The sequence below is a fragment of the Stegodyphus dumicola genome, chromosome 5 (genome assembly GCF_044657685.1).
Source record: "Stegodyphus dumicola isolate Sdum_Otavi_A_Nest chromosome 5, ASM4465768v1".
In the NCBI taxonomy this organism is placed as follows: Eukaryota; Metazoa; Arthropoda; class Arachnida; order Araneae; family Eresidae; genus Stegodyphus; species Stegodyphus dumicola.
In genome coordinates this window covers 152864247-152891483 of record NC_140772.1, presented here as the reverse complement: position 1 = coordinate 152891483, position 27237 = coordinate 152864247, and the positions used below count along the sequence as shown (strand labels likewise).

At 33.6% G+C, this 27237-nt stretch overlaps 1 protein-coding gene across 7 annotated transcripts in view; it reads right to left on the bottom strand.

Moving 5' to 3' along the window:
- Window positions 1–27237, bottom strand: part of LOC118201520 (hexosaminidase D-like) — a 445672-nt gene that overhangs the window by 109923 nt on the left and 308512 nt on the right. The gene's annotated exons all lie outside the window — the stretch shown is intronic.

Genomic DNA, 27237 nt, shown 5'->3' with positions numbered 1-27237 from the left:
TTTAAAAGGAGCTATTCAAATTTGAAAGATTTTGCAGAGACAATAATGAAGATTATAAATACGAACAAAGATAGAGTTAGAATTCGGCACTGAGACTCAAATTTTGGACTTTATAAGTTTTTTTTCCCTCATTTTTATTTATTTATTTATTTTTTCTCCTGGCCAGTCCCATTTCTTTATCATACGGCCGGCTAGGAGGATCAGGGTTGTACCCTTATAATAATAATAATAACTAGCAGGCAAGCCCGCCAGCTTATTTATTATCCATTATTTTCCTTTTATTTCTCATTGGAATAGTTCTTTTGGTTTATGTCCAAAGATCCGAAACGGATTAAAGACGTATATCGAGGTATCAATGTGTTAGGATTTCTTGAGATCAATCGCATTACTTTTAATGAAAATGAATTGGTTTATTTGAATATAGTAAAGCATTCGAGGGCTATCTGCCTAATGGGATGGAAGCTTTCGTGAAGGACTTTCTAAGGGAAATTGGTCCGTATACATTTCAAATGCGGATAAAACCACAAAAACGCCCCCAGACCGAAATACCCAAGTTCAGCAATATTACTGCTCGCCCGTAGGTAGGCACTTTAATCCAAATGCAAACTGAGTCGAGAGTGAAGTGTCACCATTAGAGCCAAGTAAAGCGAAAATAAACGTTTAAAATCACTTAAATTACCAAAATGTTTTTTAGCATATTTCAACACTCACTGATTTAAATAAAGCATGGAAAGATGAAATATTACTAACAGTTCAGAAAAGAGTGAAGCTTAAAATAAACATACCACTTGCTGGAAACTTTCAACCTCTCAAAGGATAAAACTCACAACAGATTTTTTTTTTTTTTTTTTTTTTTTTTTTTAATAAATACTGAAAAAGGCTTTCAACGAGCGTTCCCATTCAAAAACGAGTTTTTAGTTCACAGAAAACTATCGGTGATTATCTTTTACTCAGAAAATCTTGCGAAACATTCTTGAAAAAGCATGAAAATTTATCAAACACGAAAAGTTGAAATTGGCATGCTATACTTTTGAAATAAGTAAAGTTCATTTGATAGTCGAAGCAAATGAGGCCTTGAATTATTCTCATTTTCACAGTTATGTAGATATGAGTACCTGAGTTAGGAAATAAATTTAATACCTACAGGGAAGGATGATTTTTGTAATGTTACTTCAGATTTCTGGAAAAGTATCTTCAAAAGTAAAATTCATAGAAACGAAGACTAACAGAATACAAGGCCTTAAATAACTAGTTCAAAAATTTATTCATCACTTACTGATTTCGCTTAAAATTAAAGTAGCCTTTATAAATTAAGACGAAAAATTCAGTTTTGAAGTTAATAGTTAATATAAAATATTTCCACTTAACATATTTAATAAGACGGGAAGAAGAAAGAAGCTTTTGATTTACCTGAAGACCTTCAGTCATTAAGGTAATAAAAAAGTTTAACAACAACATATAAAAATAGCCCTGGGTGCTAAAATTCGCTTTCAATAACGTAATCCAATCGATACCCACATCAATCATGTAGCAGAATTGAAATTTGTATCGCATTTCTAATCAAAGCCATTGTTTTTCATGCTAAGTTTATAATGAACAAAATAATCAAGGCATCACGGAGCATTTTAAAGAGTAAATGTGAACATATCCAATATTTGATAAATAATGATTAAATATCATATTAGTATTGATATTGCATGGCCAATATTGAAATCATTCGTTACACAAAGAATGCGTGACTCCGAACTCTGAGAAAAATCATCACATTTCTCTCCAAACAGCGATATACAGAGATAGAAAAGAACTTTACTAACTTATTTTTACTTGCGATACTTTCGCTTACACAGCTGAAAATCTCCGAACAGTACGAAAATCGGAAAGAAACTGAAGCACTTATCTGATAGAATGGGATAAGGGTTAATGAGTGTTATGTTATGCGCCTTAGACACGAAAAAACATACCTCAAAAATCAATTTAAGATCAAACATAGAACAGTACGTAAAAATGCAAACCTCAGGTACTTGAACGTCATAAAGAAGCCCCATCCGGACACGATCGTTTCTTTCTTTATGAAAAGGTTTCAGCAAAACTGAATTACGTAGGCGTCAGATCGACGACACTTGTATGCCATCATAGTAAAATTTCTAAGATCATTATGACCAAATACAGATTGAAATTTCGAACACGCTTTTACAGGAAAACTATTCGTAAATACATGAAGCTTAATGTATTAGAATCAAATTTTGCTCCGAGATATAGTGTTTTATTGGAATGAATTCTTTTAAGGGTAACTTTATAAGTTTACACTGTAATGACAATCCTTTACTCTGCAAGTACTCTGTGGTAAAATTACGAAAGTTAAAAACAAAAACACAGATGGCAGAACATGATAATAAGCATTGCTGAATACGATGGAAGATAACTTGAAGATTGATAGAAGGGCATTAACTTTTATTCAAACTTAAATGACTTGAATCTAACCTAGAGCTGATTCATAGTAAGATATCGCCCTTGTCAGTTTCGTGTTCAAAAATTTTTTTTGAACAATTATTTGAATTTCTCGTATCAATCCCACTGCATCCAAACCAAGACGTAACACGCAATCGCAAAATTAATAAATATAATTAATATACCTCAAACAACCACGGGGAAGTTACATATCAATATTACAACAAAATTTTCACGTCTAGAGTAGAAAGCCGAATGCCGATATGAGAGCAGAGAAACGGGGACTGTGAGTTAGGAACGATAGGAATTCACTTCACAAAAAAGATGCTGCGATTGCTGAACGTAACAAAACAAAAGGCGATCTTCAGTTTGAACTTCTGTTGTATTTAGCTAAGCACTACACACTAAGAACACAAGTTTAATACACATTTTCAACTTAACATTCAATTCAATAGCATTTACTTAATAATTTTTCCTTTTTACTTTTTAAACTAAAAATATTTATATAAATCAATAACTAGTAAATAGATTTAAAAGTTCGCACTTCTGTTATTTAAACATACTTTCAAAACTTCAGGAAGGAATCAGCAAAGGGGCTGGTATACCTTCGAACACTTTTCTAAAAATTTTTAAGTTTGTGGATTTAATTTTGGCTTTAAAGTAATTAATGATGAAAAAAAATGAAGCTGAGTTATTTAATGACCATGAATTTTGTATTTTTGGAGTAAGGTAAGAAAACAAGCAAAAACAAAACAGCAATATTTGCAGAAAATTAGAAACACTATGTTAAAAAAAGTAATATATTTTCATATTTTGTAAAATGCAAAGCCATCATAATGATATTCTCAAGGAGGTAGACTATTATTTTAAAGCTAGGAAGTTATTCAAAAATTTTTTAAGCTAGAATATGTAATATTATGTAATATAACAAAGAAAAAGCATATTTTCTCATTAAAATTCATGTTTAACACATAACTTTATTAAAAATGCATTTATCAATTAGTAAATAGGCTATCTCCTTATATGAAGTGTTCCAAACATGTATACCAATTTGCATAAGATTTCAATCATAATCTTTAGAGATATTGTGTTTCATATTAGCATTAAAACACGAAAAATGAAAAACGAGATAAATGCATTTAAAGAATTCACTTGATTACCTACTTCTGATCAGTTTGTAAACTTAAAATTTTCTTGGTTTATAACTAATGCCCTCTTGTTTTTCAGAATTTACACTTTTTTGCTTTCTCGCAGCTTTTAAAAATTTTCTCTGCTTTTTAAAGCCAAATCAGGAAATGTTTTATATTGTTGATACGGTTAAAATCAAACCTGTCATACCTAATTTACCATATTTATACCTAATCTATACCAATATCTATCTGTACCTATAAATATTAATGAATATTACTCAGTAATAAATAAAGCGCTTATCAGCAATGTAAACACAGAATCAAAACACGAGCGAAAATGCGTTAGTGAATTCATTACACACAGCTTGAAAACATGTAGAACTTTGTTTTGTAGCCATCATAAAAATATTTTTTGGTCTTTAAAATGCAATCAGATAAAGTTTTAAGCCCTGAAAATAAAAGTAAACAACTCTCACACACACACTTCGGCCTTTTAAATATACCTCTTGTGCACTTCCGTTATGCTTTTCGAGGACAAGGTGTCAAAGTATCATAACTCCGGTTTAAATGAATGTAGGAACAAAATTCAAACACTTTTGGAAACACAAGAAATAAGACTTACATTAAGCGCAAAGAAAAAAAAAAAGGTTTTCGACCCAAATCACGGTTTAAACTATAATAACAACAACATGCCCATAACTATAATTTGCGCATGCGATTTTTGAATCTTCAGCGAAATGTCTCGACAATTTTTCGGCCAGATTATGGTACATAACATTAGAATTTATTTATTATTTAGATGACGAGGCAACCATGCAAATGCATGAAACACAAGTTCTTTAATTTATCTAAAATGCGACTTCAAAAACAGCCAATTCTCAGAGTATTATTTCAACAAAGCAAAAGATTTTTAACTTCTCTTTCAAATCGAGTCTGTAATAGCTTAACAAAACGATTTAAAATCAATAAAAGTATTTCTTAACAATTTAAATCTTTATTTTTCAAACAGTCTAATAATATTAAGATTGATGTAAATTTACGATATATTAAATAGACAGTTTTGATCAATATGCAACAGTACTGTAACCAAAAGATACTTCTAACTTTATACACTACGCATCTTAAGTTCATGTAAGTATTTAATTTCAAATGCCGATGCACCGAAATTTCTCGTACACCTTTATAAATTAATAAGCAAATTATTCTACCACTCCAGGCACGATTCGCAGAGGAAAAATTCCTGGTACTATTCGAAAACCTTCCACCAAGCTATGCTACTTCTCAAACTCTCAGATCCCAAAGAAAACTCATGGTATCAGGACAACAGAAACATTTAGCGAACTAATAAATGAAGATAAAATTTAATTATAAAGAAATTAGAAAGGAAGAAGAGAAATTTAATAGCTTATATTTTTATCAAGCCTTTGAAAACTGAATTTTTACATAGATCTTGCCAGCACACTATGATTTAATAAATTATTTTTCTTCTCAGTCAATTATATATGCAAAATTAACAGTTATAAACTTAAGCATAAGAGTTAAGAGATAAAATGATTATCAAGATAAAAAGCAATTTAAATTGAAAAATCTGATACGTATTTCCAAAGCAAAAGAGTAAGATACAAAGTAACATTTCTGAAGTGGAAGAGAGAAAGTGTTTTGGCGTGTTACCAAAAATAGATCGGGAAACATATCAGCCGAAGTGGATTTTTTTATTCCACTTCAAAGAAAGAACGGCCATGTCAGCATATTCATGACGGACTCATTTAATTTTTTTTTAATTCAATATTTTCTTATTTGATATTTCCATCACTATCTTTAAAGCAACACAAGAAATAAAAAAATGTTCAGTAATAAAATATTCAGCCTAACGCTTATCTTTCTGCAGATAAATTATCTTTAGCGAAATAGTATGAAGGAGATAAGCGATATTTCCAAAACGGGTCGGAATTGAAAATAAATGTTAAAAACCACTTATAAGTTCCTTCTTCACCAGTTTTTAAGAAAGAATGCTCACAATGAAAGAATTTTGCGATTTCTTAATGAGAAAGGATGCGTGAATTATTTTATAACTAAATGTTGCACATACATATTTTATATACGAATTCTATAACATTCAGAATGTATGTAATTCAATGTAAAGAATAACTTAGTTTTCCTTTTATCTAACTGTTCTATAAATCTTAAGCCAATTTCACAACTCACTTTTTAGTTCTTAAATATTTCTTAAAACCCTGCGAAATTTGTTTTAAACTGCGTAGCAAAAAGGTTTTTCAAGGTTCACACTACCTTGAGTATCAATCCCCCCCCCCCACGCCTTTTAATACTTACATCAAATTTGACAGTAGCTCCGATTTCAGAAATGTTTTAGTTCGTGGCCAATTAAAACGACTGCCACCCCTCTTCAGTCCGTTCAGTATACCGGGATTCGCCCTGTATTATTATATTAAAAAAAAATTAAATAATGTAGAATCCATATGAATGTATGTTTTTCCATTGGGAAAAAATGACGGTACCTAGAGCTATTAAATTTTGAATTACGTAATTCTCCAGGCGAACATCGGCGTCTGGAAGCCCGAATTTTGAATTTCGAATTTGTTTTATTATCTGTTTCATATTTTGCAAAAACTAACATATTTTTGATTAACAAACTCAACGATTTCAAAGCGAGCAATGGCAACACTGTACCGAAAGAAAAATATTTTTATCTCCAACGCGCCAGATTATCTGTCGGAAATTCTAAAAATACGCTGTTTTGAAATATTTGTGATATTGCTGTACAAAAAAATATATATTATGTTACAAACATGAAGAAGTAGAGACATATAAAGAAAGGAAACCCCATCCTCTTCCCGTTTCAGAAACATTTATTGAATTAAAACAAGAACCTAAGTTACCTGCAACGTATTAATAAAAAGAATCGAAAACCTGCACAGATTATAGTATGCTTTATTTAAGATTAATACTATATGGACATCTGCCCATCATTGAGGTTTGGCCAATATGCAAAAGCATGCATTCCACATGTCTGCAAACTTTTGCTTTAAAAGTTCGTTCGAGACCACAGCTCACGTACATTTTCACAGCGTCACTTACGTACGTTTTTTCCAAGAAAAATGCAGTCTTGGATTTGGTTTATTTGATTACGGCAAAGCATGCAAGAACTATCTGCCCAAGTGGAGGCCTTTTTAAGGAGAACTGGCTCTTATCCACGTTACACAAGGCAAACCCATGAAAACGCCCACCCAGCCAGTCCGTTTGCCTGGAATCGGACCCAAGTCGAAGTACCAGTGTCCAGTGTCTGATGGACCCTAAAACAATACAGATATCATCGGTGTACAGGAAAAATATGAAATAAAGTTTTGTCAGTAACGAAACAGATGGACTGACTGAACAAGCCCGTTCTGGATTATCAGGCAAATTCGTACATACCACACAGGCTTTTCGGCTGCTTTGCAATATGTTTCCTAAACAAAATTAAACTGACACTTTTTTATGTTTAATTGCTTAATAGTTACTAAAAATTTACTTTGAAAACAAGTCAAGAGAATTTTCGCATTTTTAAATGAATAAATTTATTTTACTAATATGTAAGATTGACAAACATTTTTATCACACAGATCTTTAAATTTTAAGATAAAAATTTCTAACCACAGATATAAACTTAATAAGGTCCAGTTTAGTTTGAGTTAGAAATAAGGCAAAATCTATAAGAGTTATTTACCTAAATAATGCTTTCGAGGAGGGCTTTTAACGGAAACCACTTTGTATTATTTATGTTGCACTTCGGGTAAAACCACGAAAATCCAGCTATTCTAGCCACTCAGCCGGCCGAAATTCGAATCCAATATTCAGCGATCTTATTCAGATACGATTCAGACTCTAGTAGCGGCGAATTCAGTGTTATTATATCTTACTAAAATTAAGAACAATTAAGTTGGAATTAAGAAAAATGGCTCAGACAATTTTTTATTCAACGAAATAAATATACTTGAAAGAATAATAATTCATGGAAAAATATGTATTTTGCAGCAAGTGAAAAACTCATGATGAAAAATTCGGAGCGACTTAAGTGTGCAAAATTTGAACTATATGAACCTTAAATAAAATACTGAAAACTAAAAGGTCTTATCAAAATTCACGTAATGCTAAATCTAAAGTTTCGCTAATTAACCCACTGTTCTATGATTCATTTTTCAAACAGCATGACCATTCTGTCTAGTAATTAAATTTCCTTTCTCTTACATCGGTCCACTGATCGGCGATAGGATAAGGCCAGGCATTTTTAAACCTTCTGATAACTCAAAAGCTTTTGGACAAAGGAGGACTTATAAATGCAACCACTTGTATACATACTCTATACCTGAGTTATCTTAATTGATATCATTACCAAAAGCGGCGCTCAAATGCTGTTGGGAATAATTTAAAAGCAAACGATCTGTATGGAAAACCGATTGTCAAAGGACCAATTCAATTAAATGCTATCGAGTTACGTAAGATAACTATTTGCTCCATTGCATGCAAATTCAGTCTAGTTTTAACAGCTAATCGAAGAACATAGTGATATTAGGGGGGAAAAAAGAGTTAAATGAAAAACCAAGAATATCAAATCTATTCCGAAAACATGTTTCGAAATGTTCTCCAACAAATATAGATTACATATAACTGACTATACAGAACGTAACGCAAAGCCTACTCAACTATATGCCCAGATAACCCCCAAGTAACACCAACTCATGCAAAGCAAGTTTCGTTTTCAAGTTTTAGTTAAATGGAAAGAGGTATTTGAAATAAACTTTCACCTTTACATTTAATTCGTAGATAAGAACCTTATACCTGTATTTCCGTTATTTTATAAGTATCAAAACCCCTGCATAAGAAGAGAAAGATTCAGTTTTATTAAATAAATTAATTGGTACCATTTTTTAAAAGTTTTTAAAAACGCTTGTCAATAATAATGGATGCGCATGCATAAGTTTATTTCTAATATTTATACAGCATCCATCCATTAAACTTTAAAGGAAAAGGGTGAGAAACAGCAAAATAATTTCTTGCCATGCCATTAATATTGAAAAAGTATTCAATCATTAAATTCTAAAACTAAAAACAGGAACATGCAGGCAAAAATGTACAACAACGTAACCCATTTATGGGAAGAAAAAGATAACATATATATGATTTAAAATATTTCTCTGCTACTTGAAATTTCATTTTAATTATTTCTCCATTATGTGATTCCTTGAAAATAAGCGTCAATTATCATAAGGCTTTGTGGATTGTTTAATAACATTTCTGAGCAACACCAGCGATTGAAGAAATGTTCAATATTAGGCAGAGCTGAAATTTTTAGAAAAGTTACAGTAACCGTTCAAGTACGCAAACAGTGAGGAGGTGAACAAATAGTTTCTGTTCGAAGGCTACATAGTCTTATATTCGGAGCAAAGGGCACTAACGCATTTATCTCAATCATGAAACCAATTTAAAGATGTGCTTAAGGTAGAAGTCTGTTATTTACAACATAATAGTTCCACTATAATTCTCTTCACATCATCACTCGTTCAAGCAGATGTAATTTCAGCAATTCGAAGAAGTCCACTATCGCTGAATGCTAAAGCCAGAAAATCTCGGTAATTCTGTTCTTGGCGACTAAACTGCTAACATTTTCGACTAAACGACTAAACATTTTCTTTAAATGTTCCCCGATGTCCTTAAGAACATTCTCCACAAAGCCATCCCTTCTTTGAATACACAACTCTCGTATGCCATGCACTGTCACAATTACCAATTCAAACACAGAAGGAAATATGAAAAGAATGGTAAAATTCAGAGATCTAACCCCATACAAGCAAACACATCCTACTGATGGCAGTGGTCGACCTAAGGCCACAACCAATCGGGAGGACAGGGTGATTGTCAAATCAGCTGTCACAGCGCCTGATACATCGCTATTAACCATCAGACGTGTGACCCGCACACGAGTGTCTACCATGACCATCCACAGATGACTGATAGAGCGAAATCTACGCTTGTACCGAACCTTACGCCACCTGCCACTCCCGCCTGAACACTGTCGAGCCAGATTACACTGGTGCTTGGCTCGATCAGGTTGGAATGATGCTGACTGAAGACGTATAGTCTTTAGCGACGAATCCCACTTCCAACTGTGTCGTGATGATCATCGAAGACGTGTCTGGAGACGCCCAGAGCAATGTGCCGATCCTGCCTTCACTATTGCACGCCACACAGGCCTTCAACCAGGCGTTATGGTCTGAGTTACCATTTCCCCTGATTGCCGGACCCCTTTGGTCGTCATCAGAGACACATTTACAGCACAGCGGTTCGTCGATAACATTCTGAGACCTGTTTTGCAACCGTTCCATTTGCGGTACCCTGGCCTTATTTTTCAGCAAGATACTGCCAGACCACATAGGGCTCGTGTTGCTACGGCCTGTATTACAGCTTGTCAAATACTGAATTGGTCAGCCAGATCTCTCTCCCATTGAGCATGTCTGAGATATGATGGGAAGGCGACTGCATCTACGAGAGAATGTTGAGAAGCTAGTCCGACAATTGGAGTAAATTTAGTAAGAAATACCTCCGGAGACCATCGGGAGCTTTATCAGTCTATGTCACGCCGTGTGGCAGCTTGCACCCAGACTAGAGGTGGGTCAACACCTTATTAAGCACGTTACTTTGTGACTATGTAACTGAAATAAATCATTCAATTATTCTTAAATTTTAATCATTTTCTGTTCAATGCATAATATTCCTAGCCATCAATTTTTGTCTCCATCGGATGACTCCTTCTTGGTACGTCGATTTTTTTGTTGTAGTGTATTTGGTACTCAATGCGTTTGGTGTATTATTTCGCTTCGTTTGCAGTGTTATTGTTTTATAACATAAATATATGTATAATTCTTCAATAAATATGTTTGAGTGTGGGTTTTAACAAAGCACAAAATGTTTGCACATTTAGACAAACTGAAACATAAAATATCTCATATTAATGTTAATAATACTTCATTTTAAGTTTTAACCATAAGCAGTTTCTCTTTTAATATTGTCACTGTGTAAAGGTGCTAGCTAGACATTTGCACGTCGGCGCCAGTTAGGCTCGGCGCGAGCCTGCTTATATGTTTGTAAATTGCGCATTTTTTACTTTAAAAATGATTGAATTTTGTTCTTATCTTCAGATTAAGGTTTTTATGCCTTTAGTAAATCTGCATGCAATATTTGTGGAGTTATCAACAATTTAAAAGTTGTATAAGTGCAGCTAAGCCTAATGAATTTTGCGATGGCGGACATAATTGTTTACATTTCAAACTTGGCAAAACTCCGGATTTGTTGCCAATCTAGAGAAACTAAGCCTCGCAACAACAAAGATAACGCCTTCTTTTAATACTGCGAATTAAATCATGCTTAAGCCATTCTGGAATTTATTCGAGGAAATAAGTGTTTCAGATTTACTTCGTAATTTTAATATAGATATTTTGAATTTTTATGTATTTTTCCCTTGGCGGGAAGTGAGAACTGAATTAATTGAATGAGAAATACCGAATCGTCTGTGAAAAACTATTTCTTTTTTGTTTTGTTTACTTAATTTCTTTTAGACATCGTTTAGATTTATTATAGTATTTGAATAGAAAATGTGCAACGATTAGATAATTCTTCAAATGATATAAATTTATATCATTCAGAGTTGAACAAGAAATAATAATAAAGTAATTACGTTTGGGCACTGATCAGTTTAACTTTGATACTAACTATATAAAAAGAAAGGAGATATGTAACTGTATCTTCATTTGAAATTCATATGCAAAAAGAAATGAAGATATGTAAATGTAAAATGAAATGAAGAAATTAACTACTCTCTTTTGGACATCGAGTAATTTTAGTTTACCATATTTCACACATATATTTTACTTGCATAAGAGAGCCTCACCACTTGCTTTCGGGAGCCGCATGTGATGATGCCTCGGATTCCGGGAGATGGGATTTTCTTTTCTAACAGGAACGAGCTGGACAATTTCATTCTCTCATATATAAAACGCCCAAGGTTTAAACAAACGACGAGCGCAAACCTTGGTTTTTGGGCCACGATAAAATTCACGGATCTTATCTGATGTTACTGTCAGATAAGTGAGACAGATCACAACAACAAATCCACGATTTTAAAACTTTTTACGGCCGAAAAGATAAAACTATGCATCGATCTGGTTTGCACGCATAATGGCAGCAATGAAGTGATTGTATACAGTTCAATTGATACAATTCTGAGTGCAAAGAACGTCTCGCCAACCACCCTGTTCGATCAGGGCTCATCCTTACACGGTACACACCGCAGGCGCGATCATAGCGCTATTAAAATGTAAAATTTTAATCTCTCCTTCAGTATTTTACCACAGAAAGAAACTTTTAATGAGGTACAAAGAACGCCTGAAAACCTGATACGATCCTCTGTCGCAAAAATTAAATAGAAGTTTAGGGGCTTTGAAATCAATACATGACAATGAAAACAATTTTCACTTTCAATCGATTTACCGGGAATATACGAAACCATTTTGCATTAAATTTGCATGATTCTTTTTCCTCCATGGGAATGTGTAAAAGGCTTGAAGAGTTTTCTTTTAAAATTTTTTCATACTGAAAAAAGCTTGAAGGTTTTTTTTATTAAATTTAGCGAAGCATAAAGAAAATGCTGTTCGGGACAAAAATCGAAGGCAACTAAATCAACAATTTGAATGAGGCAGGGGTATAACCATTATTGTACGTATTATCTGTTCAGAATTAAATTTTTTAAAATGAATACTTTTTATGATAAAGAATTCCTTTATCTAAAATTATTTACAAATGAGAGAACACCGTTTAACAAAATCTTCCTATTACATCTTTTTGTATTTCTACAAAACTGCTAATCGATGCTTTGAGAAAAAAATGTTCAAAGACTTTAATGCTGTTATTTTACTTCAGTTTTGGGGGAAAATATTGGAGTTATGACTTCTAAACAATAACTGCCATACATTCTTTAGATAAATTACACATGTCTCGTATTTTCAGTTGCACACAATTAAGCGAAGTATTTCGATATTAATAGTTATTTTCCTTTGCGAATACTTATTCAATAAAGGAAGAACATGCTTTAATTCCGTCAATTTTACTTTTCAAATTTTCGTATTTACATTAAACACCGTTAATGAGAACTGATGAGGGAGGAGGGTAACTGTATTCCGAGAATTTCTGATTTCCACCAAACAGCTCAGAATCTTTCTTAATATTTATTGTCATATGACATTAAAACTCAAATAAATAAAAAAACTAATTCAGGTGTTTGCTACTGCATTTCTTTTCTGATGCAATATGGTATAAATAAATATCAAAACATTAGCGTTAGAGTAAAATTCGAAAACAAATGTACAGAAAAGACTTAATCTATATGCGACTACAATTTCATCGTTAAAGCATACTTTGAACGCAGACGATGCATACTCACGAATTACAATTTTGCAACTGACATATTAAATGAATCAAAATTATTTAGATTGCAACAAAGTACTCGAAGGCTATGCCTACGGAAATCACAAAAACTACCATCAGCATTCGGTACTGGACCATATTATATGGTGTTAGAAGCATGTTTCTTTTACTACAAATAATCCTTCGTGTAAAATATATAAAGTACGGATAAAATAATTTTAATTATTCGCTTTGTGATTGATAAATTCCATTTTTACTTCCTTGTACGAAGTAAAAAGGAAGTATATTAATCGCGAAAAGTTTCAGGCAGCATATTTCAACGAAAATATCCATTTTGATCGCTATCGAATGCAATTTAACGATGTTTTTGCGTGATATCTGTACATAGGGACAGAATAAAATACTCTTTTCCTTCAAAAAAATTATAAAACTGCTTTAAAATTAATTCTGAAGAGAATTTTTCGTGGCGTCTGTACGAACGTATGTACGTACGTACGTTCGTGCGTACGTACGTATCTCGCATAACTCAAAAACGAGTAGCCTCAGAACGTTGAAATTTTGTATATAGGACTACTATAACATGTAGATGTGCACCTCGTATTTTGGTTGCAATCGGCAGCACCAAACGTATATAAATATATTTACATATATATCCACTCTATTACCCGGCTCAGTGATCTCAGTTTCTTTACTCTTATATGTTTGTAAATTGTACATTTTTTTGCTTTAAAAATGATTGAATTATGTTGTTTTTATCTTCCGGTTAAGGATTTTATGCCTTTAGTAAATCTGTGTGCAATATTTTTAGAATTATCAGCAATTTTAAAGTTGTTTAATTGCCGCTAAGCCTGTTTTTAATGGCGGCCATTGATGGTTACATTTGAAACAGGAGACTAGTGGATTTGTTGACAATCTAGAAACTTAGCTTCGCAACAACAAAGATAACGCATTCATTTATTATTGCCAATTAAATCATGCTTAATTCTTTCTGAAATTTTTTCGAGGAAATAAGCGTTTGAGATTTACTTCGTAATTTTTAATATAGATATTTTGAGTTTTTATGTATTTTTGCCTTCTCGCTAAGTGAGAACTGAATTAATTAAATGAGAAATACTCAATCGTCTGTGAAAAACTGTTTCTTTTTTGCTTTGTTTGCTGAATTTCTTTTATACATAGTTCTAGCTTTATTAAAGTATTTGAATAGAACATGTGGCAACGATTAGATAATTCTTTAAATGATATACATTTTGTGCATTATGAGTTATAATATGAACGAAATATAATACTGTTAAGTAAACCTAGTGCCAGAGTGTCGCTATGGTAAACAAAGTGAATTTTAAATAATGCATTTATTCTATTGTGGTTTATGCGCTGTCGGCGAAGTAGGTTTAATTCAATCTAATAAGTTTAAGTTTAATCTAATAAGCAAGAAGAAATTCTTGCTTATTAGATTACACTTAAACTTATTATCTTCATTTCTTGCTTATTAGATCTAATAAGTTTAATCTAATAAGCAAGAAAAAATGCGTATAATTTAATATTCCGTACAAGGAAGTCATGTAGTGTACACATCAGATTTTTATAAAACGGAAAATAATGAATGAACTTATTCCTCGTCGATTGGTAACAACTTCTGACCTTTTTAATTACAGCAACAAAGAAGAAAAATGTTAAATGAAAACAATAACATCCTCGATAATAAGAATTCTTTATAAATTTATGACAATGCTTACCCAGTGCAATGGGATTCCAAAGACACGATGGTTTCTTCGTTTGCTAGACATATAATATTAACCATTAATGTGGGCCCTTCACTTTAATTACTAAGTCTATTTCCATATCATCACCGTGCAGCGAAACCACATATAAATTAATCATAATTATATTAGGTGTTCAATGAAAAATTCAACTGCGTATTCAACTGTAATGTGGCTCTAATCTAAGCACACATTAAAAACACGCCATTACTTTCATTACAATGGTTAACAAGTCCAGAAATTGTGACAATTGAAATCAGTTATAATGTACGTTACCTTTCGATGGGCGAATGGATACGTTCACGCATTATATTTCGACCATGGCACGTTCTGTGTAAATTTATCACTAAGCTTACTGACAACATTCTGCCCTAAAATTAATATAAGAGAGTACGAGGGAAAAAAAAGTCTCGTTGGGGTAGAACACGGGGAATTGTATTTCCGTACGGAACACAATATGAAAATCTTGCAGTTTTTATTTGATAATACTGGCGGCATAATTTAGTGATTAGCTGTAATGTGCATTAAGAGGTCGTCGCGTTTAACGAAGAAAATCACTTATTTGGATTGAATTAAAAGAAATCTGTAAAAAAATATACTGCTCATGTAAGATATGAAAGATAATGAATGACACATGCCATTAACATAAAAAGCCAAAGCTTTCAGAAGCAACGAAGCATTATGTTCAGGTGGACACACATTCCTGAAAAAAAGCTTTGCACAAAGACGAAAGTTTAAAAAAAAAAGGGGGGGGGCTTTTAGATTTTTTTATATTACGCCCAAAGCGATTTTTTTTATTATTATTATTTTTTTTATTTATTTAACGTTTTGTGTGTTACCTCTATTTATTAAATATCATGTTCTTCGCACTTAAACCATAAAATTCAATTCAAAAGCAATATCGCAAAAATAACCTATCTTTAGAATTCCCAATACACACTCTCTCGCGCTGGAGATTAAAAAAAAAATCCTGTACAGTGTTTCGCTTTGAAATCGTTGATTTTCTTAATCAAAAACTCATAAATGCTTTATAAAGTATGAAACAGATAATAAAACAAATTCCAAACTCGGGCTTCCAGATGCCCATATTCGGGTGGAGACGTACGTTATTCAAAATTTGATGGCTCTAGGTACCGTTGTTTTATCAGAATGCGAGAAACATACCTATATTTATGCAGATTCTTCATTATTTACACTCATGTCCATAAATTAAGGATAATGCAAAATCAGGCAAAGGAAGAGTTAGAAGCAAAACAAATTTGACTTATTTGTAAAGCTTATTTATTAAACAAAAGGTAAAGAGCAAAAAAAGATGCTATATGTTTGATATTATTAAAAAAATAGCGATTTTTTCTCCCTGGAGCAAATTAAAAAAAAAAACTATATACAAAAAACCAATATTACATGGTTGGTATGATTGTTAATGCATTGTATGTCTTCCCAGACGATGCAATACAGTCCGTACAACGCCTAGGCATGCTGAGTATCAAATTATCGATCTGACCTTGGGGGATATTACACCACTCAAAAAGCAATGCTCTCCGAAGTTCCGGTAGACATGTAGGAGGAGGTTGACGGGCTGCAACTCGTCGGCCAAGCATGTCCCACACGTGCTCTACTGGATTCAAGTCCAATGAGAATGCTGGCCAGTCCATACGGGTGATATTCTCCGATTGAAGGCATTCGCTTACGATGTTTGCAAGGTGAGGACGGGCGTTGTCATCGATAAACACAAATTGTGCGCCTATGGCGCCCCGAAACAAACGTACATGTTGTTCCAGAATGACATCCTGATAGATTTGGCTTGTCATGGTTCCAATTTGAACATGCAGGTCAGTTCTGGAACCCAGAATAATTCCATCCCGAACGAGCACTCCTGCACCACCGTAACGGTGTCGTTCAATGATGTTTTCTTGGTGGTAACGGGTACCTGGGGCTCTCCATATGAAAGTCCGGCGAGAATCAGACCGCAAGCTAAACTTGGACTCGTCGGAAAGCATCACATAAGCCTACTGTTGCAGTGTCCACAATACAATGCATGCTCTCTACTCCAGGCTAACCACAGGTGACAGTGAGTTGCAGTAAGTGGAACGCATCTGACAGGTCTACAAGCATATAGACCAATCAGCCTTAAGCGTCTGTACACGGTCTGCCTTGAAATTGTCGTACTAGTGGCTGAAGAGAGCTGACGAGACAGGTCTGAGGCTGTGCTCCGCCTGTTTCTTTTGGCAGTAACTGCCAAATACCGGTCCTCATTCGGCGTTGTAACTCTGGGGCGACCTGTGCTGTAACGTCTGCTCACATTACCATCATCTTGGAATCGTTGCCAAAACCTTGAGATGACACTCTGGGCAATTACAAGTTCGTCTGATACTTCCAGTTGGGTACGTCCACATTCCAGACGGCCGATAATTCTACCACGTAAAAAATCATCCAAATGCGTCCTTTGTGTCATAACTATTCGATTATTGCACTGAAATGCTTATAAAGCGCCTGCGAACAATTTTACTTCTTAGCCTGTATTCCTTATATATCACTCTCTTACACCCTCGTAATTGTGACGTACCATCGGTGTCGTCTGGTTTCTTCCTGAAATTTGCATATGATTCTTGAAGATGTATAACTTGTATTCGCACTAAATGGATTTAAGATCATACAACATTATATATATATATATATATATATATATATATATAATGTTGTATAGTCAGATTAAGTCATTTAGAATATATATATATATATATATTCTAAATGACTTAATCTGACTCTAGGATTCCAAACGTTTTCCATAAAATCTACAAACAACTGTACTCAGAATGTGAATTGGGAATAGTTAAAGCCACATCCTGAATCAATGTCTGCACATTTAATTTGCGTACTGATAAAAATTTCCAGTAACCCTACATTCAATTTTCCCTTTCAAAAATCGTCGGATAATAATTTTACTCATCCGGTCATTCGGTTGCGGGGCCAAGAATAAAATTCGGGATTAGCCATCAGAGGAAAAAAAAACTGTGTGGCTGGTTAATTGACCAGATTATATGTACACGAGAGTTATATGCTTTTCTGGGATACAATATTGGTAATTAAATAGGTAAACAATAAACTCTTCCCATTCGCGACCGAAAATACATCTAACAAGGTTAACTAAAACGCATAGTGGTTATTGTAGTCTTTCCTGTGATTATTAACAATATTTTCCCTTATTGAACTCTAAAGCACTAAAGGAAATACACCTTAAACATTAATTGCCTTGATGTCCTGTTGAACAAAATGTCGAAGCCTCCACCTACGAATTTAAAATTTTGAAACTGAGTTGCAGACGATCTGCATGACTACAAGAGCATAAAGGCGATAGGAAATTCTACCTTATGCCTCGCAGATTTAAAACAAGAAACTTACAAAGCAAGATAAGGGTTTTTTTGTTAATAAATATAATAATACACTTTTTTTTAAATTTCCCGATCCGTAAATTTCAAAATACATATAAAATTTAATACTTTTTTTTTTTGGTTATCCGTATCACTTTTCAAATAAAAGGATTATGCCACCAAGGTTACCATCAGGTATTAATTCTAAAGAAATATCGCGAATGTAAAAAATAAATAATAAAATTAGTTAAATAAAGCAAAATTAAAAATAATAATAAAAAAAATGCATGGCAACACTTAGCACTCACTCTATCAGGAACTACAAAGATATATTCTTTTTAAATGTTGGCTGTTGAATTTTACGTGGCGACCGTGCAGAGAAAGTTATGTTTAACAGCATTTTCTCTGCGCTTATATATATTCTGGATAAAAATTAAAAATACAAAATGTTAATAAGAAAAAGACAAAAGTTGCGCAAGTCATCTTACTAAGAAAACCTAGCATTGATGCACTGATATGATGCATGAGAAATGACTGAAAAATAAATTAATGGCAATACTTAACACTGTTTCGGGAATCCCAAACATATGCTATTTGTAGAGATTTTGCTGTTGAATTTTATATGACATAAGTTCGAAGAAAGCGATATTTAACAAAATCAAAAAGACAAAAAACAGTCGAACTAGAGTGAGTCCTAGAGTAAATGGTAAAATGCGAGCTCAGCGAGAGTATAAAAAAACCTTAACAAACCCTCTGGCGCAAATTTAAAATTTGAATCATTTCAGATTTTCCTTCTTTCTTTATTTTTATTTTAAGGATTACAACATAATTGTTTCCATTTTAATCTTTGAAGTTAAAAAAAAAGGTTCGGTAAACATTTTAAATAAGAAATTATTGTTGTTGAAATTATGAACGAGTAATTCAATAGTAAAATTATACACATTTTGCTTCACAGTTTTCATCAATCCCCCTTCTAAATACGTCAGTTATCTGAATTGCGTATCATCTTAGTACGCATAGCAAACATCCGAGAGCAACTGAGATTGATGGCATGAAAAGATGTTAAATACCTGAATATTTGTTGAAATTTCTTATTATAATTTAGCAATAATTAGGAAAATAGATGTAGCTAATACAATAACTGAAAACATACGTTATGCTACCCATAAATCGTTCAGCGCATTTTTCCTCTTTGATGTTTCATTCAACGTTGCCAATTAAAAGAAAAGCGATCCTCCCGATTTGCTCAATCTACATGAAAGTCGTCTGATTTGCACTGACCTCGTTATTTTAGCCAGCAGCTGCTTGCTGACATGGTAATTAAATTCCCTTCGATTGGAATGGAGTGCGCGTCTGCTTTTGGCAATACACCTGCTCGGCGCACCTGATTGAATTATTCTTTGCTTCTCTATAAATCATGAGAGAGGCAAGTCGCCCGGAAGACATCTTATTCGACAATATTATCTTGCTATTTTTGACTTTCTACATGAACAGTTGTCATCACTAATGGCCACTTGATTATTTCACTAAACTATTTTATGAATTATTATACCGCTGTTCTGGAAGAAGAATATTATAAATAAGATAAAACGGAAACAACATGAATTTTAGGTTACTGTATTTATGCTAAAAAGAATAAGGCCGAATGGCATACTTTTAAACAAATTAATACTCACAAAGGTGGTGGGTGTATTTAATTATGGCAAAGCACACTAGGGTTATCTGTCTAAGGGAAAGGATGCCTTCGTGGAGGACTTTCTAAGGGAAACTGGCTCGTACACACGTTACACATGGGGAAAACTACGAAAACACCCATGCAGTGAGTCCGTTCGCGGGATTCGAACCTCGGACCGAACTACCAGTGTTCAGCGACTTTACCGCTCGGCCGCTAGTGGGCCACTCACAAAGGAATGTTATTGAAAAGCATATCCAATTTTACAGCTGAGTTATTGCATTAATGCAAGGTTTAAAATTCCAGTAGGGCGATATATCTATCACCTCTACGACAAAAATGACGCCCACTTCATCCGAAATTTCAAAATGCACTCCAGTCCACCTAGATTTTCGTTTTACTGCAAGCTCAATTAATTGCTTACCGAAAGTTTTTTGGCCTGCGTTTATTTAATAACGAATGCTTTGAAAATAAATAGCTATTTTATATGCAAATGTAATTACTTTGTATTCTTGATTTTTTTCACTCTTTTTAGCCCCCCCCCTTTTTTTTAAATAATATTTTCGATTTAAAGCTAATGTATAATGTATTCTTTTAAAAATATATTTCTATCACAAAATTCATTATAAAAGTTCACAGGTGACTTGGGTTTTGAAACTGCTGAGCACTGGTCGTTTCATCGCAGTCCAGTTACTAATGGCCGATCTAGTTAACTTCTGGAGTCATTCCAACATTAGTAACAGACCTGGTTACTAAACGGACTCTTATCTAATTATACCAAAGCAGCAACACAAGATTACTGCCACTTGACGTGGTACAACACAATGGCTACTTCTTACATTTAAGTCACATATAGCTGATTTTACTTTTTTGTAACTGAAATAATTTTCAACAAGAACAAGCTACTAAACAGAATATACAGCTTTCAATTAGATTAAAATGTATCGGAGCAAAATGATTAATTAAATGCATTTCTTTCGCTTAAGTATAACGTTGACAATTTTAGCTTTGCTTTTAGTATTTAAACTTCATGCTTTGTTCACTCCACCACCATGGCAATGTACGACTAAAGGTCAACAACCTAACTAGAGACCTTTCAGGCATGTTTTCATATTTTTTATACGTACTTCTACATTGCCTGAAGGATGACTGCAATTTTTATTTTTTCCGCTAATAAAATATATCTCATTTAGATTTCACAGAAATGATTTAATGTTTGAATCATTTTTATGAAGACACCCTTTAAGCAATCAGCTATTACGAGAAATCAATCAGAATTATCGTGGACTTCTGCACATTTCAACTTCAAGGTAACTTACCCTCAAATTACTTTTGTTAAAAAGAAATTTCTACTCCTAGAAATCAACAGACTAAGCCCCCCAACAACCAATCTCCTAAAGACTATTAACGATGGAATTTCATGCTGTTTAAATAGATAATGAAATCAGCTTATGGCTAGAAGTCCCCTCCCTTTTTTCCCTCAAACGAAACGATGTGATCAGAAAAGATATGATGAGTCACAGTTTTTCCAGTTACAGATTTTAGCATAAATTAGATCTATAAGTCTATATACACTTCGCATCAAGAAACAGCGTGAATCTCTTGCTCAGAAGTGCATGAAAAGTGTTTGTAGATAATGAGATCAGAGAGAAACAGTTAAGAGAAAGTGGAAGATTTTTATCGTTCTCTCGTAAAAAATTTAAAACTGTGACTCAGCTCTTATCTAATCTCAGAGATTCAACTGTCAATACTGCCATTTGATAAAGTTTAAACTTTCAACACACGAGGAAAATAATTTCGATCGAGAATGGGGAATTGTGTTGCTGCTCCAGAAATGCACCAAATTCTTCAACGAAATTATTTCAGACAGCGATTAAGTTTTGCCAATTGTTATAGATTAAGCTGCCGTGCAGATTAAGTTGCGTGCATCTTTTGCAACTACTTCATGCTTTGTTCACTCTACCACCATGGCAACGTATATTAGTGGACTAAAGGTAAACAACTTAATTGGAGTAAATAAAATGAATGCCTGGGAATCCTTTTACTTTATTATTAGCCATAAACATATTCCTCTCTTTACGCAAAATGATTAGTTATAACTGCATTTTAGAGCAAGACTTAATATAATTTGTTACTGATTATTGGAGATATAGGAGTAAATGACATTAAACTGTTATACCGCAATCTCAAGCAAGTAGTTAAGTTAGGTTATTTTACTATGGCAAAGCATACGAGGGCTATCTGGCTAAGGAGAGAGATCCTTCCGGGACGAACTACCAGTATTCGGCAGTCATTAACCGTTCCTTTACTGGTAGGATTCCATTCATGTGGCCCACGTGAATGTAATTAATGACTAAATTTAAAATTGTTTCTAAAAATATGTTTATAAAGTCAAAATTTCAGGTGCTTGTTAAAAGTGACCCATAGAGACGGCAAAATTTTTAGAATTAAGGTAGACACTGAGCGGCATATTTTACAAGTCAACAAATATTGCATCGGGCGGGAAAAGATTTAGCGCCGGCTCTATGTATGAGGGGGGAAAACTACAAAAACATCTAGACGGTCAAACTCTTTACAGAGATTCGAACATAAGTCAAAGACACATGAGGAAAAGCTTACGAAAATTCTCATGCAGCCAGCCTGTTCACGGGACTTTGCCATTACTATTTCATAACCGAGAGGAGTTTAAACACACCTGAGGCTTCTATGCCATGGATAGTTTTGATTATGCCAAACTGGTTACTTGTTGAAAATGACATTATCAGTTTCTGGCCCAGATTAGGGAAAAAAGAGAGATGCACATCACACCGAGAAAATGAAGAACTCATTAATATTTTGATTGAAAACTGCGAGCAGCAAAGCTAATGATACCATCTTTTTAACTACTATGTTCGTACTTACATGCTGTTGATAAAGAAATTTTTAAAAAAAATTAGAAGATATATCTTAAATATTAAGATCTGTCTTATAAAATCATAATGCGATATTAAAATATATGAAATGATCTAACGAGAGGTTATTTGGTCAATCTGACATGCGGCCATATGCTTGAGGAAAATGGATTATCTGGATTACGGCAAAGAATCAGAGGGAGATTACTGCCTCGAGTGACAGATAACTTCGACGTAGAATTTCTAAAGAAATTTTTTCGTATTTACCTTAAAATATGCAGCCACCCGGTTCGCACGCGTGATTTGAACCCGAATTGAACTACCAGGTTCAACGATATTACCGCTAAGCCACTAGTAGGCCTTGAGACAAATAAAAAGTGTTATGCTACTTGAACTTGTCAGGCCGCATAGATAAATAATTTCGCAAACTCAAAGATGAGTGGACAGCGAGGTGGTAGCGTTTTGTGACACGAAAAACGAAAGGACAGTTTAAAAATGAATCTAGCGACGGATCAAATCGAATTGCACATCAATCGTCCAGGTTTAAAGATTATACAATTTGCTAAATATCAATACACCGATTTTTCTTGAACATAAGAAAATGTTAGATCTAAAAAATAAATGTCTCTTGTCGGATCTGATACGATTAGCCGAAAATGCATTAAAAACTAGTACTTACGTATTCGCACAACGACTTTCATAGTTGGAGTCGCTAAATTTTCAGAATTCACCAAATTCTAGCAACCACGCGCGTAACTATTCTTCAGTTTTAACAAGCAGCATCGACATATTTGTATATATTTCTTTTGTTAAACCCAAAGCTCCATAGGTTTTTACAAAAAATTCGCGACACTCAGTTTTAAAATATGCGCTGTAGATATGTAAATTTGCCTTCAGTGGAAAAAATTAGAAAATACAGTATTTTGCTGCAAAATCGCGAATGAGAACAATTGCTTTGATTCAATATTTAAAGCGATCATCCCGAAATTTGCACCAATATCCGCCTCCCCCCCAAACCCTCTACTATAAGTAAGTTTATCGACTGATTTTTCAGGATGAATATCATAAAACAAAAATTATGCATGTAATAAGCAGCTATTTTGAAATTATAATTTCTTTACCTTCTATAAAAAATTGCTAAGGTGTTTGCGTTAATTCCGTAAGTACCAAAAAAACTACTAAAGTTTTCCGTCTCATAACTTTGGATTAAATATAGTTAGTAAATCGCTGAAAATTTCCGAAGATGAATTACCTTCGCAAAAGAAAATAAAAACTAAAAAAAAACTTTCATTTCCAAGAAAAACACTCGCAAAAGAAAAGGAGATTTGATTAACAGAATATCAGCAGTTTGAATATCATACACAAGCGTTATCACATATCCTTCGAGTCTTTTGTTTACAGAGAAGCATCGTAGAGGTATCAGTTTAACGGAAGCATTATTAAATAAAAAATCACTTATACTTATTGAACGGTTCATGTCAACAAGTACAATAAAAAACATTACTTATTTGAAACACTGAATTTAAACGAATAATGAAACATCAAATTACACATGTTTAATTCAACAAATTTAGCTAACCGCACTTTCCTGAATCAGTCCACATTATATCTGACTAAAAATACTTTTAACATAATGCTGCTTGCACTTTATTCTAGTGAAACTTGCAGAAAGTTTCATTAGTGTTTCGATTCCATAAATTGATAAGGAATACATGTTAAAAAAAGCATTTAGTTGAGGGCATTTAACCGCCCATATTGTAGTTTGAATATCATATGCAAGCGTTAGCTCACATATCCTTCGAGTCTTTTGTTTACAGAGAAGCATCGTAGGGATATCGGCTTAATGGGAAGAAATGTTTTCATATACGATTTCCTAAGGAGCCTGCGCATTTCTCATGAATGAGCTGTGCTGCAACGGCGCGATGAAAAATTTTTAACAGTAAGTGTATTTAATAGATTAAAGCAAAAACTTGCAGTATATTTATCAGCTTAAGGAAAGAGATCCCTCAGCGAAGAACTGAAAGTTGTTTGTTTAATTAAATACGATAAAGCATATAAAATGTTGAGGCTTTAATTTTACTTGTTGATTATGACACAACATTTATGCATAAGCAGATTACTTAAGGGGACATATACCTTCGCGAAGAACTTTTTTAAAAAATGGCTTGAATTTTCGTTACACATTGGGAAAATTACGAAAAACAACCCTGTAGACAGCCCGTTCACCAGAATTCGAACTCGAGTCGAAACACCAGTGTTTATAGACTTATCCACTCGGCCATTAGTTGGCCGATTTTCGGTGGGAAACGGTCTGATATTCATGACTTGCAAAATCGCCCACTCTTTATTGTATGAAGGGATCCTATGAACTTATACATAAAACTATACTTTTCCAGTATACGTATATCGGATTATGGAAAATGTGCTCACCACGTTTTACGCACTTAATTAAATTTTAAGGAACTTTGCAGTGTATGTTACCAAACGTCCATGATTACGAACTGCGTCCGGGGTTTTTTCCGGTACTGAAAAATGCCACTGATTTTTAAACGAAACATGCTAGATCTAGTTACTCAGTTTCGCCGTTAAACGCATCAGCTCTAATTTAGATGTCAAATATCAGTATTTTTTCAACAGCGAATAACAATTAGCCCTCACGAAAAAGTGGATTACAGGTGTCAATATTAAAAAAAAAACTTAAATTTGAAAGTTAATTCCAAATTATCATGTCGTGATTTTTGTGAACATATAAAATTCAACAAAGTTTTTAAGGAAACTAATGAAAAAATGATAATATCAGACGAAAACATTAATCACAGCTACTCTATCAACTTCAGAATAGAAATGCTGCCAATAAAAGTATGCTGTCTACTTTTCAACATCTTGATTATTTTGTTATACGTACTGCATAATTTCCTTCTACTCTGACACACAGGTCTGTATGTTGTGCATGCTGAAGGCTTTCCAATCACTGAAATTAATTTTTCACAACATGTCTTGGACATGAGCATCCATAGAAAATTTTCGTAGAGAAAAATGGTTCACAATTATTGCGTTAATAAAAAACACACAGACTATGCATCAAATGCAAGGCATTTTCATTCGATTCCAGCGCGATTGCATGCGTCTCGGATTTGCGCTCTAAAAATATGATAACCGTATCTTTAAAGGAAATGTTTCTCATGCGTTTCCATTTTACAGATGAAAAATAGCGGTCGACATTACACAGCAAGCATACAGGTCTCGTCCAAGCATTCATTCAACCATCAGAAAGCCTTCTGAAGATCAGAATAGCGTTTGAAGATTAGACCCGTGCATTTATATAGAACTTTATGAAAACATTTCGATCAAAAACCTTTTAGAGAAGTTGAAAGAATCAATTTAACACGAAAACTTGGCTCTTCCAATAGGCATCCTCCAATTCTTAGATAATATTCGGAAAGAATATCAAGGATAGGGAAAACTTACGGGAAAATGTTACTGTTTAATTGATTATGGCAAAACAGTGGTAATGACTTATCTGCCTAAGGGATGAAATGCTTTTGCAGAGTGAGTCTTCAAACAAAAACTAACGAAAAATACAAAATGAATATTCATGTTGCACATTAACAAAAACCTAGCACTATATAGCCTATTCGCAGGAATTGAACTCAGTTCGAATTACCAACCCGACCACAGATAGGCACTGAGGTATTATAAATGGCAAGTACATTGCATTAAACCTGGATGAAATTTACATGCTATCGTTCAGCACTACATTTAGCAGGTACGTTGTGGGCCACCCTGTATACATGGAATACCTTAAGATAAAGGACGCTGAATGTTTTCAGCAAAAAAAGATGATGATACAGAAATAACCATAGCAAATAACAAAAATATAGGGGACTTTTGATTTATTTAATTATGACAAAGCACGCGAAGGCTATCCGCCCAAAGGAAGGGATGCTTTCATGAAGACTTCCTAAGGGAAACTGGCTCATAAACACGTTGTACAAGGACAAAGGGATAGCGTAAAGAAGAATGGTATACCAAAGCAGACCTATACCAAAAATCGTGTACCAAAGCAGACCTATACAAAATATGTTGAAAATGACAATATGTGCTTCTATTATACCAGCAAACCAGGATTACATAGTTAACAAGAGCCACTTACATAAGATATTACACAAATAAAATAATGCTGTACTGTAGTTAAAGAGAAACTACAAACTCTACCTTAAAAGTCATAAATACGGCATTATGACAAGAAATCAAATATGATCATTGTGTTTATGAGAAAGAAGGCCGCATTCAATAATTTGAATGTCAGTAGGTTAATTTCATGTTTCGTCATATTGTCGGTATTTTCGCCAAAATATTTAATATATTCATGCTTCACATTTAAATGCTTAGATACTAATAATGCCAACTTACATTTAAGAGAAAAATAAAACAAAATTTCCCTTACTGCAGAATTATCTTGAGCTTCATTTACATACACATTTTTGAACCACT